Source organism: Mesoplodon mirus (genome assembly GCF_964341445.2).
Source record: "Mesoplodon mirus genome assembly, chromosome: 3".
Taxonomy (NCBI): Eukaryota; Metazoa; Chordata; class Mammalia; order Artiodactyla; family Ziphiidae; genus Mesoplodon; species Mesoplodon mirus.
The window spans coordinates 1,062,070-1,079,588 of record NC_138978.1 but is presented as its reverse complement, the minus strand read 5'-3'; the positions used below and the strand labels follow the sequence as shown (position 1 = coordinate 1,079,588).

General features: G+C 59.5%; 1 protein-coding gene across 1 annotated transcript in view; it reads right to left on the bottom strand.

Annotated features, from left to right (window-relative positions):
- Nucleotides 1–17,519, bottom strand: part of SKI (SKI proto-oncogene) — a 60,814-nt gene that overhangs the window by 37,406 nt on the left and 5,889 nt on the right. The gene's annotated exons all lie outside the window — the stretch shown is intronic.

The window sequence follows — 17,519 nt, the reverse complement described above, 5'->3', positions numbered from 1 at the left end:
TAGACAAGGCAAATCCATCTAGAGTGAAGGAAGCTGCTCGGTGGCTGCCCGGGGTGGGGATGGGGGGGGGGGCGGGACAGGCCGGAGGGGCCGCCGAGGGGCACGGGACACTTCGCGGGTGAGGGACGGTTTCTTCACCTTGATTGTAGCAATGGTTTTACGTGTGTACGCATTTGTCAACGTTATCAAACTGTACGTTTTAAATATGCACAGCTTATTATGTTAATTATACCTTTAAAAAGCTGCCTTTAAAAAAACTATACAGCAATTATCCCAACTGGAGCTTTTATATTGCAGGACTCACTTGTTCCACGGCTTGAAACAATCCCCAAAGGTCAATGACAAGTGTAAATGAGCAGCACAGGCCACCATTTCATCTGTGGTCGATCCCAAGCACGTCCTTTTCCATCCCCCAAAAAGATTCGCAGAAATGCCGTGGCCATGCGTTCAAGTCATTTCTTTGTCCAGATCAGGAACCTGCAAGCATTTCCTATAAAGGACAACCATATTTTGGGGTTTTTTTTTTTTTTTTTTGGCTTTTTGGGGCGTGCGTTCTCACTCCAGCTGCTCCAGGCTCCCACAAAAGCAGCCACAGGCCAAGTGGATGCCACGGGCAAGGCCGTGAGCAGATACAGGTTTATTTACATAGACGAGTGGGGTCTGGCCTCAGCCCAGGGCTTCTCCCAGGGGGGCCCAGGGGCAGCGTCACCTGGGAACTTGTAAGAAATGCAAATTCTCGGGGCCCAGCTCAGGTCTAGGAATCTGAAACTCCGGGGGCGGGACTCACAAGCTAGTCACTGAAGAATTCTGAAGCTCAAGCTCTAGAACCACTGGTCTAGAAAGCCGGCAAGAATGAGCACCAACAGAGAGCTGCGGCCCACACCCCGCAGAGGAGGCCCTGGGCCTTGGGCGGCCCGTGATGAAACACTTCTGCTGACTTAGCCACGGGAGAAAATCTCAAAAAAGGAGAAAGGAAAGCGAGACGTGTCCTGACGAACCTCTACTACCGAACGACTCCTGTGGTTCTTTTCACTTCTTAACAAAGAGCTTTCAACCCACTTTTAAAAGGCAATTCCAAAATTGTCTTGGTTCACGTTCTCCCTTGACTGCCTCCGCTCGACACTCGGGGGTGATTAAACCTCAGAACGAGGGTCTGAGTCATTCCTCCAGACATCAGTCAAGACCACACTCAGCCCGAGATGCTGAGTGCAAGACCTTCAAGGGCGGTGAACCCTGTGTGGACACGTGTGCACACACATGCACACACACACTAGCAAGAAACAAAACACTGCGAGAAAATAAATCCTGGTTATGAGAGTTGCTTCTGGTTAAGTCACAAATCACTGGCAATACTGCATCTTCCTTTTTAAAGCAGCTCTTTATGCTCTTCCTTCCCGAATGCTTAAAATGCCAAAACCTTTTGCAAATTCAGAGAAACTCATCAAGAAGATGGAATAATTAAAATGCGTAACGAAAGAAAACCAGTTTCAAGATGGAAGAACAAAGACGCTTCAACCCCGCTCTCCTCTCAAGAACCGCCAAAGCCCCCACCCTCCAGCGAAGGAGCACCTGCGCGGGTGGGAGGAGGCTGGGCCGGCAGCGGCGGTGAAGGGCCAGGGGCCACGTGGACAAGCGCGGGGTGCGAAGACGCCAGCGACCACGGCGGGCAGAGAGGACGTTTCTCGGGAGCAACATCAGGGGCTCATCTGCAAGTGTGTCCACAGGACAGTTCGGCGGACCCCAAGTGCCCAGCCACGCCACACCACCGGTGCCCTTCATGCTTCCCCACGTCATGAGCAGACGATAAAGAACCACCAGCGTGGGGAAAGCCGAGGCCCCAAAACCAAAGGGTTTCAGAGGAAACCGCCGATAATATCCCTGGGGATAACAGACAAGATACTGCATCCATGAAACAAGAACAGGTGAGCACTTTCACTAAGGAAACGAAAAACAAAAAAAGACATGTTAAAAATTAAAATCACAAAACCCAAAAGTCGACAGGCAAAAGGAAAGTATTGGATGAGAAAGTGGAAGAAATCCCCAGAAATGACAGAGAGAGACGCCGACGTCCAGGCAGAAAGTGCTCCAGAGGACAGGAGAGCAATGGACCAACAGCCGGGACTTGCCACCAGGCACCTGCAACCAGGCAAACGGCCCGCGCCAGGTCTGCCGCAGTCACCTCCCTGACGCCGGGCTCAGAGGGAAGAGGCAGGGCACACGCCAGGTCCAGCACCTCAGCCTCAAGGAGGGGGACAGCACCACACAGGGGAGCAGGAAACAATGACCAAGCCCAGGACGCAAGACGGACAGGAAGTGAGGTCAGGACGCAGGACCCAGAGCAGACAGGAAGTGAGATCAGGACTCGGGACCCAGAGCAGACAGGAAGTGGTGTCAGGACACGGGACACAGAGTAAAGAGGAAGTGAGATCAGGACGCAGGTGCTACAGCAGACAGGAAGTGAGGTCAGGACGCAGAACCCAGAGCAGACAGGAAGTGAGGTCAGGACGCAGGAGCTACAGCAGACAGGAAGTGAGATCAGGACGCGGGACCCAGAGCAGACAGGAAGTGAGATCAGGACGCGGGACCCAGAGCAGACAGGAAATGAGATCAGAACGCAGGAGCTACAGCAGACAGGAAATGAGATCAGGACCCAGAGCAGACAGGACACGAGATCAGGACGCAGGACACAGAACAGACAGGAAGTGAGATCAGGATGTGGGACCCAGAGCAGACAGGAAATGAGATCAGAACGCAGGACCCAGAACAGACAGGAAATGAGATCAGGACGCAGGAGCTACAGCAGACAGGAAATGAGATCAGGATGCAGGATGCAGAACAGACAGGAAGTGAGGTCAGGATGCAGGACCCAGAGCAGACAGGAAGTGAGGTCAGGACGCAGAACCCAGAGCAGACAGGAAGTGAGGTCAGAACTCAGGACCCAGAGCAGAAAGGAAATGAGATCAGGACGCAGAACAGACAGGAAATGAGATCAGGACGCAGGAGCTACAGCAGACAGGAAATGAGATCAGGATGCAGGATGCAGAACAGACAGGAAGTGAGGTCAGGACACAGAACCCAGAGCAGACAGGAAGTGAGGTCAGGACTCAGGACCCAGAGCAGAAAGGAAATGAGATCAGAACGCAGAACAGACAGGAAATGAGATCAGGACGCAGGAGCTACAGCAGACAGGAAATGAGATCAGGATGCAGGATGCAGAACAGACAGGAAGTGAGGTCAGGACACAGAGCCCAGAGCAGACAGGACTCAGGACCCAGAGCAGGCAGGAAGTGAGATCAGGACGCAGGACCCAGAGCAGACAGGAAGTGAGATCAGGACGCGGGACCCAGAGCAGACAGGAAGTGAGGGCAGGACGCAGGACCTAGAGCAGACAGAAAATGAGGTCAGAACACATGCGCTGGCTCAGGGTAAACATGTCCCACAGTAGTCAGCACGAAGGGTGGATTTATCCAGACCTGAGATGCCAAGGGCATGGGCAGGCCTGGACGGGTGGCAGGCACAGGTGACTGAGAAACACGGGTCAACAGAGGATAAGCCGTGAACCAAAGGAAGCCCCTGCCCAAAGCCAAGTGGGGAGTACAGGACAGGTACACTGGGTTTGTGCCTTCGGCCCTTTAGCCATGACCCTACGTGACAGTAAAAGTAAAAGGATGCCCACATCGTGCTAAGAACAAACATCAAACCCTCAAACCCCAAAAAGACGGAGAAGTGACGTCCACGTACCTGGGGAGCAGGGGCACAAGCCCGCATCTTCCACCACATTACAAAGCGGGCCTTGCTGGGCAGCATGTGGCTAAAGGTCACCTGTGCCCCGCAGCGGGAACGGGCATCTGGAAGAAAAGGAGCCGCCACGGCCGTGTCCACCCAGGACATCCCGATCCTGCCTGCGAAGGCCGAGTCACAGCCAGAGTCAGCTGGCCTGCACCATGAGGACGTCGGAAGCAAACAGAAGATCCCAACTTAGCTCCCCCAACCAGGGGCGGCAGTGACAACCAGAAGTGCACACAAGGACTGTCCGGCAGCCAGAGGGTGCGCATCAGCACGTCTAGACTGAGCACCAAGTAAATCAAAATGGACAACAGGCAAACAAAGACCCCGAGCTTTCCGTGTGACGGCTCCTGGGGGAGGCAGCACGGCTTCCGGGCTACTCGAGGGACAGGGAGCAAGGAGAAGGACCCCCGGTGGGTGGGGCTTCCCAGCCCCCTGTGTGCTCCAGGATGGGCCGGAGGGCCTGGGCCAGCTGGCTCCTTCCGTCAGCACCAATCCTGGAGACAACTCCATCCACTGCTGGGCCCACAGCCCGATGCTGCCTCGTCCAAGGGCAGAGGGGCCGGCAAGAGGCTGGACCAGTGCACTGGGGCCAGGGTGGAGGGACACAGGCCCGCCGGCCAGCGCTCCAAGCAGGTGCATCATGCTGGTCGACGGCCCAGTCTATATGGCGGACCTTCCCGACACTTCAGAATCGACATCTCGAGATAAACAAGAAGCTCCCACGTGCATCAGAAAGTCTCGGAGGAACTTTCGAGAGAGGTCCCCCTGGACCCACCTAGAAACCACCTATCAATACACCTGGGGCACCTGAAACAACGCAGCACAGCTCAGGACGGCTCCAGGCCCGGCAGCGCACACACACTACAGGACCGCAGCCCACAGAGGTCTGGCTGCCCCTGCTATGGCACCTCCGGCCCTTCTCTGACTGCAGAGCGGGGGGACACCAGCAAGCGCAGTCACCTCCTGTGGCAGGGGCAAGCTGCGCAGCAAGGCAGTCGCGGCAGGGCGTGCATGGGGCCCGGACGGTTCCCCCGTCACAGCAAGCCCTGCCGTGGATCAGCGGGGCGGGTGTGAGGCTTCCAGGAGAACGGAGCACCTCCCGCCCCGGCAGTGAGCACTCCGCCTGCAGGGTCCACCTCTGCCCACGACGGACAGGCGCCACCAGCGCTAAGCCTGGCCAAGGCCTTTGCCGACGGGTCGCCCCCGCCCCTCGCACCCCTCACACCACGTGGCAGCTATGGCGTTCCTTCCCACTCGGGCTGGGCTCTCCGGGGCCACATGCCCTCCAGCAACCAAATGAGGGCACCTTGGTTCCCTGTGCGCCACACAGAATCCAACACCCAGGCGGGGCGCGGAAGGGGCCTCAACGGACGGCACCAGGGCCTTGAGCGGCAGAAAGCACTGGTGCGGCCCAGCCGATGGCACCGCACAGCGAGGCCCTGTTATGCCCGCTGCTCAGGAACATGCCATCCCCCTGGACCCTGCGGGCGGCGGGCAGGCCAGGGCCGGGACACAGCGGCCGGCTGGACGCACAGCAGGGCCACCTCCTCCTCCTCTCACGTGGCCCACTTCTGCCTCTGCCTCACCATCGGGCTTGGAGCGTGTGGCCTGTTTACTGAGAAACGCATCCCCAGGAATAAAAGCGAGGCCCCTGGCGGGGACAACACGTGTGTGCAGGAGGGCTTGAGAGAATTTAGGTGCACAGGCTGTCTCCTCAAATCGCCGTATGAGGACAGACCCGCGATGGGTCCTCCTCCCCTCACCGGAGGCCCGGCCCTAGGGACACACGAAGGGTACATCAAGAGCACACACTGATCCGGGGGCCTCGCGATGCCCACGCTGGCTGACTGCAGGGGCCGGTGCCAGAAAGGGTGGCAGGGCTCGGCCCATACCCACGTGCTACAGGTCGGGACGGGCGAGGCTGTGAGCCATGGTGCACGGTGCCGCACGGAGCAGCCAAAGCAACGTGCATCAAATCGGGCCCTGAACATCCATTCCAGTCAGGCCCTCGTTCTCCTGTGAGGCTCAGTACTTACAACCTTCTGCTGATAGGCTGGACCCACTGGAAGGCTCTTCTGGCAGAGCTGGGCATCGGCCCGACACTGGCCTTAACCAAGGAACCCGTCCCGAGCTCGGAGGGGCTGTGGGAACACGGGCCTCGTCCTCTCTGGAGGCACATGGACTGTGCCGGAAAGCCAGGGGCAAGGTGCCCGTGGCCAGGGGCCAGGCGTGTCTTTAAGCTCCGTCTTCTCTTTGGGCACAAAGCACTGACGTGCCTGTCCTTGGATTAACATTCTGGCAACTCTCTGTGGCCAGCAGCTCAAACGGATGGAGGCCCTCGGCAGGTACAAAGCACTGTAGCCCTAGGGGACCCTGCAAACTGCTCCCTGGGAGGTTGTATCCCCAGCACAGGGCCTGGAACCTGGGGGCCTCCCCAGCCGCACAGCCACGGGGCACCTGTTGGGAGCCTGGCTGCCCCTGCACAGCCCAGAAGAGCTTCAGAGCACCGGGCTGTGCCAAGGGCGCGACCTCATCCTCGAACAGCCACTACTGCTCTCAAAACACTCTCATCCTTCTTAGGGTAGCTAAAATGAGTCAACCCACCTTTTTTTTTTTTTTTTTTTAAATCTTACGGGGCTTTCAGAAATTTGAGGTAGGATAAAGGTTTGTTTTCCAAACAGGGAAAAAAGGGACGGTTTTCAATTCTCTCCATTCCACCTCAAACCGAAGTGACAGGCACCTGGAGGCCGTGCTGCGCACCAGGCTCCCTGCCCTCCTGACCCCACTCGCCCAGAGAAGGACACAGATCCAGGCGCAGGAACGAGAGGACGTTCTGGGCAGGGAAGAGTGTGAGCGACCCCAGCGCACGGCGCACCCGGGCACAGCCCAGGGTGGAGTGGACACAGGCGCAGAGACCGGCCTCTGGGCCCAGGGACAGTGAAATGTCAATGGACGCAGCCCCGTGGGAGGCCCCCGAGACACGAGCCACTGGAGAGGAAGCGGCTGGGTTCCACCCATGACCCCCAACAATGAGAAGTGGAAGACAGCCCAACGTTCACGGGCAGAAAGGTCATCTGCCGTCAGCAGTCACCTCACCGCCGCCCGACGTGAGGCAACCCCTACCGAGACTGGTACCCATCCCCCGGGCTCTGGCTTGGGGCAGGCGTGTCCACATCAAGGGGCCGCGTCTCAGACTAAACCACCTGGTGACCCGGCTCCCTGTAAGGGAGCCGTCAGGAGACGACGGGCCACACGCTGCCATGAGGTGTGGGGCATGGCGGTGGGGGGTGGGAGAAAAGCCATCAGGAGAGACCGAGTCCCAGTAGGTGGCCAAAAGAGGGACAATTTAGGCATCAGATAATGACAGAACGATTGGGACACTGAAATGGGCTGAATTTGGTGACACCAAGCAGCATGAGGGGGAGGGAGGGAGGGCAGAGCTCCAGGAGAAGCAGACCGGCCACTGTTGCTGGTCAGGCAGCGTTGCAGAGGGACAGTGAACCCACCAGGAGAAAGTTCACGAGGACAGGATGCTGGCAGGGTCTAAAGTCTGCCCACAGATTACTTATTAACCATGAAGGGAAAAGGCAGATCCCACTCACGACAGTGACCAAAAGCTGCCGTGCCCAAGGGGAGGCCGACTCCATCACGATCCCGCCCCAAACGCCACCTGACACCGACCAGGAGACACGCCAGGCACCTCGGCTGGAGGTCCTGGACGGCTCCCGCCCTCCAAATGCAGCGTCAGGCAGGACCAAAGGTGGGGAGGAACTCAGGAGACGGCCTGGGAAAAGACAGGCGGCCCAGGGCGCATCCTGGCGGGTCCCTAGCAGAAGCAAACCGCTGTGAAAGGGCGAAGAGGGACGACAGGCTCGGGACGGGGCAGCAGCTGGGCCCCCCGGTGGTCACACACCCAAGGACCACAGTGATGGACACTCCCTCCAGCATAGCAGGCGTGAACCTTGGTGAACCTGCTCTCAAAGCTTCACTGCAGGTTTGAAGATTTCTTAAAAAGTCCCAAACCGGGCTTCCCTGGTGGCGCAGTGGTTGAGAGTCCGCCTGCCGATGCAGGGGACATGGATTCGTGCCCCGCTCCGGGAAGATCCCACATGCTGTGGAGCAGCTGGGCCCATGAGCCATGGCCGCTGAGCCTGTGCGTCCGGAGCCTGTGCTCCACAACGGGAGAGGCCACAACAGTGAGAGGCCCGCGTACCGGAAAAAAAAAAAAAAAAAAAAAAGTCCCAAACCAAGGAGAGGCACCAGGTTTACCAACGGCAGCAGCAGCCACACCACAGATTGAGGACACGGGATCGCGCACCAAGAATGGGCCTGGCGCTCTGGGGATGCCCAGCTCGCGCAGGGCAGTGACCGCCTGCGGTATTTAAGCCGCGCTGAGTGATTTTTCTAAGACGGACCCAAAGGCGTCAGAAATCAAACAGCATGAAAAACCTAACTCTCAAAATTCCAGATTTCCTGAACAGTAACAAACCTGCTTATAAAAACAAATGTCAAATTCCAATTCAACTCTCTGGTACAATGATCCAGAATCCAGCACGTGAGGACCTGGACCAACAGGGAGCAGGGGAATGGCGACGCCCACACCCCTACCCACCCCCCCCACCCCCACCCCCCATGCAGCCAGGCCTGTCCGAGACCCAAGACCCTGGCTCCTGCTGACAGGAGAGGTCGGCCCATGACCCCGCCCCCCGGGCTCCTCCCTCCCAAGCCCCCAGCCCAACAACAGCAGGACAGGGAAGGAACCTCGTTTACCTAAATCACCGCTTGAAGAATTACCCAAAGTTCTCCCACTTGAAATCCCATCCCATCAGCCTTGCTCTGAAACAGAATGCAGGTCTTCCCTCCCGCCATGGGGCCACGTGAAGGTTGAACTTGGCAGAGAAGGGACTCCGCAGCCCGTCACCGGGCACCACCTGCTGGCATGGCTGAGGTGGGCAGCCGAGCTCGCCCGCGCACGCTCGGCCTGCACACAGAGCCCGAGGGCCCCCAGGACGCGGGTGGCTCCCGGCATCCCAACAGGACCACACGCAGGGGCCCAGGCCAAACGCACCACTACCCACCCCATCTCGGACCCCACCCCCTGGAAGTGGGCTGAGAACCTGCAGGTCCATCGGGGTGGCCAGCATGGGGCACAATGACCACAGACAGCACAGGCCCCAGTCCACCCATGAGCCCGCTGCTGGCACCGAGAGCTGTGGCCGCCTGGCTCACCGTGTGCTCTGCTCACAGCACCTGCTGGCGCCCGCCCCACTGGCCCGGCTGGATGCAGGGAGGCCACCGTGCCAGCCCGCTATGCCCACACATGGCCCCGGCTGGGCTCCTGGGACGGCTTGTCGGGCCCACTGCCTCCTGTCAGATGCCCCGGCTTTGGGAAAAAAAAAGGGCCAGAGCAGCCGGAAGCACACGTACGGTGCTGGGCCTTCATCGTGACCAACGCAGGGGTGGGCATCCCCACCACCCCACTTTACAGGTGGGAACACCGAGGCCCGAGGAAGTAACAGGGCCTCAGATCCAAGTGAGAAACTGGCCAAGCCAGGATCTGGGCCTGGGAAGCAAGTGTTTTTCGGTTGTTTGTTGTTTTTGTTTTTGTTTTTTGTAAAGAACCAACATTTTATTTTTTTAATTTTTTGCCGCACCACACAGCTTGTGGGATCTTAGTTCCCCACCCAGGGATGATACCCGGGCCCTCGGCAATGAAAGTGCCGAGTCCTGACCACTGGACCGCTAGGGAATTCCCAGGAGTCAGGTTTTAAGAATCCATGCCCCTAACCACTAAGCTAGGCTGCCTCTCTAAGTTTCAAGAAACTTCTACTTGACCAGAAATACCAAAAAGTTATACTTGCTACTATTTGCACAGAGAAGATGTGGGGGGTGGGTTAAAATCAGATCCAAAGACAGTGATTTCTGCTTCACTGTGGGCAGAGGGAGAGGCCGGGGAGAGCCCTCTGGGCGATTTCCAAGTCCTTCTTTTCTTTAACCCAAACACAAAGAGCCACCCTCACTGTGGTCACTGCAGGCCGCGCCCAGGTTCCCACCACCGGGTCTTCCTTTTGAATCCAGCCAGTGGCGTCACCCCACCCAGCGGGCGGACCGGGCGGTATCTGCAAAACAACAATCAAGGACCCTCCTTTCGAGAGCCAACGGCAGGCTGCACAGCCCCACTACCCCGTCTCACATCCGTAGTCAACAGCTAAGACAAAGCTGGACGGAAGAGCAGACGGTCACCTCGGCCCCCCAGGTCCAAGCCCGCACCCCCCCTGCAGGAGGCCAAGACGGGGACGTCTGGAAAGCAAACATCGGGGATGGTCCAGGTCATCAGCTCAGGCAGTGCAGCCCCGGGGCCAGGGTGCGGGCAGGGGGGCATGGCCGCCCCAGCCAAGGCCACCACCCAGGCCCCAGGGGGCCACCCCGTGACCTCAAGGCCCTGCGGGGCTCCAGGGGAGGGATGCCACCCCCCCACCCCGAGCCTCACCACCCACACCTCCGCAAGGTGGCGGAGCACAACAGCGAGTGGCCCACCCGGAGGATCCGTGTCTCCCGGGCCCCCTGTTACCGTGGCCTCCTGAAACCAATGCCAAATCCAATGGAAATCACGGCTGGGGGCCGGGCTGAGCCCCGAGAGGGGCACGAGCGCCAGTCACGCGGGAAGCGATGTCCGAAGGTAGAGGGAGGACACACCAAGGGGCCAGCAGTCCCAGGCTCGGGCTCCTGGGCTCCCACCTGTCCTGGAGCCCAGCCGGGTGGGGCTGCAGGTCCTCACGCTGGCCCCGAGCTCAGCGTCGGCCCCCCGGCTGCCCAGGAGCAGCTCTGACCTTCCTCCTAGTCTCCCGGGAAAAGTCAGCATCTGGCCAGCGGGCACTCCTGCCCCGAGCTGCCCCCAAGCTGTCCAGGGCAGGGGCGGGTGTCCGCCAGCTCTGGGCCCAGCACGCCACCCACATCTGGTGACACGCTTAAAAGGTGGAGACACGGTTCTCTGTGTGGGGAGAAGCATCAGTTTCAGAGAGTCCATCACTTCCTCTTACCAGAACTTTCTCCAGAAACTGGGGCAGGAGGCAGACTTCACAGAGAGAAGGCAGCCTCACGCCAGGCTCGCCGGGCCACCCCTCGGAGCCTGACACGCTCCTGCCCTGCCCCCTTCCCCACCCCGGGCCGAGGCCCGGCCATCTGTCCAAAGCCTGGCCCCGACCAGGGCGCATGTGCAGCCGCCCTCGCAGAGGCCTCCCCAGGACGTGAAGACGGCCCGCGCGTGGTGGGCAGAGCCACCCCCGGCCCCTGCAGGCTCTCTCCCAGCCCCCACGAGCCGGGAACAGCGCGGACTCCCCATCATGAACGACGTCTGCATCCAGGTCCGCCCACCACGCTCCACCGTGAGGCTCGCCCGCAGCCCCTCCCCTCCAGCAGGTCACTCACTGCACCTCCTACTGTGCCCGGCTGCACCAGAGTCTCTCAGGCACGTGGGGTCTCCTTGTACAAAGATGGGTGTCCAGCCACAGTGACAAGAGGGGTGACTGAACCAGCAGACAAAACATCAGACTCCAGAAAAGGCAGAGAACTCCTACAGCTCAACAAGGCAAGACAAACAGCCCAGTTCAAAAAGGGCAAAAGACTCCGCACAGACCTCTCTCCAAAGAAGACACACACGCGGCCAACAGGCACATGACGAGACGCTCAGCATCGCTGACCACCAGGAAACATGGATCAACGGCACAGCGAGACACCACCTCACACCCGTGGCCGCCATCAAAACACAGAAACCAGTGTCGGCGAGGACATGGGGAACCGGGGACGCAGGTGCACCACTGCTGCGGAAGAGAGTCCGGAGGCTCCTCAGAAAGCAGACGCAGAACTACCGTGTGACCAGGCAGTCCACTTGTGAGAACGTGCCCGACAAAACTGCAAGAAGGCTAAACCCATTCACGGCAGCACTATTCACCGTAGCGAAAACATGGAAGCAACCCAACTGTCCACTGTCTGATGACGGATAAACAAAATGTGGTCCATCCACCCAACGGAGTACTAGTCTGCCTTAAGGAGGAAGGTGATTCTGACACCTGCTCCAACGTGGACCGTGAGGACGCGATGTCGAGTGAAATAAACCAGACAGAAAAGGACAAATTCCGTGTGATCCCGCTTCTGTGAGGTCCCTGGAGGAGCCACACAGAGACAGAAAGTAGGAGGGTGGAGCCAGGGCTGGGGGAGGGGGTGGGCAGTGAGTGTCTCATGGGGGCAGAGTGTCGGTTTGGGAAGATGAGGAGGTTCTGGAGATGACGGTGGTGATGTTTGCGCAACAGTGCGCATGTGCTTAATGCCACTGAGCTGTGCACTTTAAAAAAAAAAGTGGGAAATTTTATAGTATATATATTTTACCACACACACCAAAAAACCACATATGAGGAGAATTACAGAAAAAAATACTAAAAATAACAAAATGGCCGACCCCATCAGCAAAAAAGGAACCGAGAGCTATTCACCTCTCACATTAACAAAGCTATTCTGAATGACGGTAACCTAACGTTGTGAGAAGGTAGGAACGTGGGCGTGTAACTGGCACACCCGTTCAGAGAAAGAATTTTGGTAACAAAATCAAGAGCCCTTAAAAAGGACCTACACCCGCGGGGGTCAGAGTCTCCTGAGAAATACCCAGGAATGTGCACGCAGATTTAAGTGCACAAAGTCACCCCACGCGACCAAAGATGCCAGAAAAGTATAGAGACACACCGTGTGCGTGAATAATTAAATGAAAGAAACAGGCCAGGGAGCTCGCTCTGAGCCACCAAATCTCCTACGAGAAACTCACCGAAACTCCCAGGCATCTGAGGAGAGGCACTTGCGGTGACTACTGATCTGAGCCACCTCAGGACCCAGGCCCTCCCCTCCCCTCCCCACAGAGGCCGGTCAGCCGGTACAACCATTTCAGAAAACAGCTCAGCATGACCTCTGACCCAGCACAGCCCATGCTCCAGACACACGTGCACACGCTTGCACCAAGGACGCTCCACATGCCTGTTCGCAGGCGCTCCCAAGTCCTTCGACACAAGAGTGGGGACAGGCTGACGCACGCTCAGCAACCAGGCCAACAGACCGCGCAACAAGGCCCAGGTGAGAGCCAGCAGCCTCGCTGGACACAGGTCCAGACACAGGCGGACGTTCAGGATGGTGTCCTGGGCGGGGGGGTGGGGGGTGGGGGCAGGAAGCAGCTGGCAGGTGTACGTGACTTTCCGCGCTACCATGCACTGCTGTGCTGAGCTTTCTTCGAGGGATCCGTGTTAAGACACACCCTGAAGCATCACGTGTAGTAACAACAACATGGCCCAACCCTCGGATGCAGAAGAAATGCCAGGACCCTCAGCACCACAGATTACTCGCAAAAATGCTATGTGGCTGTAAACACGCACAGACTTGTACAGACATACGTGCACACAGGTGCGTGTGCCCAAGGGAGGGCTGTCAACCACCCGCAACAGCGGCCCCGGACCCTACAAAGCCCCGAGGGAACTGTGTCTGAGACGGCGGGATCCCAACACAGGCCGGGGCCCGGCCGGCACCAAGACGTTCTCGACGACCTTTTTAGATGCACTCATGGCAGGGTGGTGGTGATTTTCCACAACTCCGTATCTATTAGACGGATCTCGAAACACTTAAACGTGAAGTGAGATGATGCCTGGGATCTGCCTTTAAAGAGGAGGAAGGAGCTAGATGAAACGAAATGAGTAACACGACGGCACGTGTGGAGCCGGGCGCGCGGCTGCGTGAACCGACCTCCCGACTTCGGGGCACTCTTGAATCTCCCAGTTTACAAGTCGCAGACACGTCACCACGGCACTGAGAGACAAGCACTGGTCCCTTCAGGCGGTGGGCCCTGCTGGGCAGGACTCCGCTCCACTCACCCCGTAGCAGCAGAGGCACAGGCCCAGGCGGCCCCGGAGCGTCTATGGCTCTCGCGAGCCCCAGGCACGGCCTGCGCCCCCAGCCCTCTGCCCGCTTACAGCCACCGCAGGGCCAGGCTGCAGGGCTGCCCTGCGGAGTCCCGGCCACAGTCCTCAGGCCCGGGGACCCCAGGGCCTCTGGCACGGGGACGCATGAGAGAAATCGCAACACAAGTGTAAGTGTTTAACGGAACATTTAAAAGCCTAATTACGTACGTGATGCGTGAGAGGCCTCCGGCTCGGGTAGTTAAATCCCGACGGGCACTAAAAACCACAGGAGCCCCCCCAAGTGACTCAAGACCACCTCAACAGCAGCAACAGGAAAATGAAAGCAAGTTCTCCCCAAACAGGAGAAGACTCCAACACGGATCCAACAAGAAGAGCAACACGCCCCAACCTCCCCTGCAGGCCACCCACCCCGCGGCAGAGACTGGACATGGGGCCGGCCTCAGGCCGCGCTGTCGGGGGCGGGGGAGGGGGGGCAGGAGCAGAGGCCTTCTTCCTCGCGGTCGGTGGGGAAGGAGCGCGATTTGGAATCCCCGGGCCCTCACGGCAGGCAGGGATGCCGGGGACCCAGCCCGCAGGGGTGCCAGCGCCGGGCGGGGTGAGGCGGGGCGGGGGCCGGGGCCTCGGTCCTCTGCAGTCGCACCCGTTGGCACATGGCCCGGCCCCGGCTCCGCTGCAGGTGGCCGGACCCCAGCTGGGAAGAGAGTCCTGAGTGTCCCCCACCAGGGAGCCCAGGACCCTGCACGGCCGCCCGGGCCCACGCGGAGCACAGCTTACCTCCTGGAGTGACACGGGGCCAGCCCAGGGCCTACCTCGGTCTCACAGTCTAAAGAGCTTTATAAATGCAGAGAAGACCCACTAGGGTCAGGCAAGCTAGGCGACACTTATTACATACAAGGATGTTAAAAAAAAATCACAGTTTTGATAGTTCTGCAAAAAAAAACTTAGCAAATTTACAACAAAACTGTCAAGTAATTAAGGCTAGGCACTTCACACATGAACTTAAACTGCTAATTAAAATCCCCTCGCTTAATTGACTACATTTGCATATCATTCAACTTGGGAGTATAATTTTTTTAACGGTTTGGGCAACGCGGTTCGAACGCCAGGAAGCGGGAGGCGGCAGGTGAGGGGAGCCAGCAGCCCCAAGCGTGACCAGGGAGGGCAGGGCTGGGACCCCCGGGGGCTTCACGCCAGGCCTGGGGTCCCCACCCCAGGTGGAGAAGGAGGGCGAGGCCAGCAGAGACCCCCCCGCCCCCAAGGCTCCCCCCTTGCAGCCCAGCACCTCTACCTTGCCTTGACCTCCGGTGGGGAGGGGCCAGGGGCTTCCAGAACCACCCATGGGACACATGCACCTGCCCCTCCTCCAGGGGCAGCACAGTGGCGCCCCTGCCCCATCTGCCCCAACTCCACCAGGGGCTCACGGAGCACCGGCCCTGAGGTTCCAGAGACACACCCGCCCCGCAGGGGGCGAGGTCTTGGAGTCAGACAACCACACCCGCCTCCCAGCCCAGCCTCACTTGGCCGGCGGCGGCTGGAACACGAAGCACCGGGGCGGCGAGGCCCCAGCGTCTCTAGGGCCCGGCCCGCGCCCGGCGGGTCCACGTGAAGACTGTGCACCTTGCCGTCCACGGCTGGACCCGTGGGTCCCCGTGTGAGGCACCCCAGCTGCATGCAGGGCGAGAGAGGGTCTGCAGGGCCCCTCTTGTTTCAAGGGTGGAGGAGCAGCAGTGAGTCGATCCAAGAGGAGGACGTCGGGCAAACGGGGACGCGTCCACGAGGACGGGCAGGAGGAGCCACGAGGGCCGCGGGACCACCGCGCGGACCGTGGCGACCCCGGAGAGCGAGGAGGTCGGCTGTGAAGGCAGCACACGCGGTCACTAGCCAGCTCGCCTGTCACTGCCGCTGCCATGTGGGTGCCTCGCCCACCCGCCGGGCCTGAGCCATGAACCAGGGCCACGGGAACATGAAAGAACCCTGAGGTGTCAGAGAACAGACGTGGACCCAGAAAGCGGGCCACTCACAGGCCCAGTCACAGCCCCGCAGGCCATCCAGATACCCCCAGCCTCAGAGCCAGGTGGCCCGCTGGCCTCCCAAGGGCTCGGGCCCGCTTGGCTGTTGGTGGCGGGTGTGGCTGTGACGGCCCATGGATGTGGAGGCGGGCTCCCGTGCTGGGGTAGTTTCCTGCACACGAAGCGGGACAGACCCTCGGCCCTCCCGGAACACGCTACGTGGCCCAGGAGAGGCACGGGGGCGCCCCTGCCCAGCTGGGAAGAGTGGGGTGTGGAAAAGACCATGCCGCCAGGCCCAGGTTTCGGGCAGGTCCCCAGACACCCATCACAACCACCTGGCTCCTGTGACGACGTGGCCAACAGCTCCTCGGGGGCTGAGGGAGGCCAGCGTGGGCACACAGGACCACCTGAAACCCAGTGGCTGACCCCAAAATGCATCCATCGCCCCCACCTACAGTCCTGACACTCAGCCCAGTTCCACGCTGCTGGCCACGTCGCGGGGAGCCTACTTTCAACAAGAGATGTTCCTTTCGAAGTAGCCCACCAGCGTCCCGGCGGGAGCCACGTCGGGGCCAACGCCACACGAGGCCTGTCCAGGGAGAGCGTCCCTCGAGCCCCCCGTGCAGACCCAAGCAAGTGTGAAGCAGGGCGAGGACGCCCGACACCTACAGGACACCTCTGCCCACTCCCGGGAAAGCTCCCCGCTCTCTCCTTTTCTAGCCATCGACAGCCAAGCTGCCAGTAAACCTTGACGATTAGTGATTTCATGCCTCTATGAGTCATTCAACGAGTATTTATTCCAGGCCCGGAACTGGGGACCCAGCCGAGACCAACAGCCCCCCCCCACCATGAAGCCGACAACACAACCACAAACACACAACCCCAGAGCCGGCCACAACAAGGGCTCCCCGGAGAGCCCAGACCGCGGGGCAGACCTGACCGCTGCGGGCTGCACGGCCCACAGAGCCACGCCAACTTCCTGAATTATCCGTAGCTGCAAAATCAAGAAGTCGCAGTGTTCTGTGAGTCTTTCTAAACCAAAAATGTAAAATCAGAGGAGACGCAAACGCCAAATACCCGACAGCGTCCTGTCTGCTCCCCAGGCCGTCCCACTGCGCTGAAGTAGGCGCTTCTAGAAGCCAGCCCCGTGTTCACAGAAGGCAGCATCAGAGCTGTGGTCTGCTCCCCGCCTGCCCTGGGGCTGCATGGGGGCCCGGGCCACGCTGGCACAGGTCACACCGTGGACACATATGCAGCCCAAGGCCCCGCCCGCCCCACTCCACTCACACGGACACCATTCGCAGTGCTAACCCAACTCCGACCAAAACCAGCTTCAGACCCCACCGCGTGGGCCCCACACTCCCGGAAACGACTTCCCGTCCCTTCTCTGAGGCTCGGATCAGCCCGCCCTCGTTAACCCACGGATGCGTGTGGCCCAGAGCCCCCGCCCCGCGATCTCAGGGCCCGGCCCCCCTGGACTCGCCCCATCCCCCCATAACCAGTGGGCAGGAGGGAAGGAAGGGCCCTCGGAAGAATGGAGCCTTCTCCCTCTCCCGCACCTCTCACAGATCTTAAGGAAATAATTCAGCCTCTGTATTTTAACTCAAAACAAAGAAACTTCTAAAAAACATTTCAGTTGAAACTTGCATAATTCTTCCAGTGGAGAAATCCTCCCCAACTTTCGCAATCCTTAGAAAGAGACACATTATTGCTGCTTGTGTAACAGTCTCCGGGCCACAGAGAGTCCGGCCGCCGGCCACGGACACCT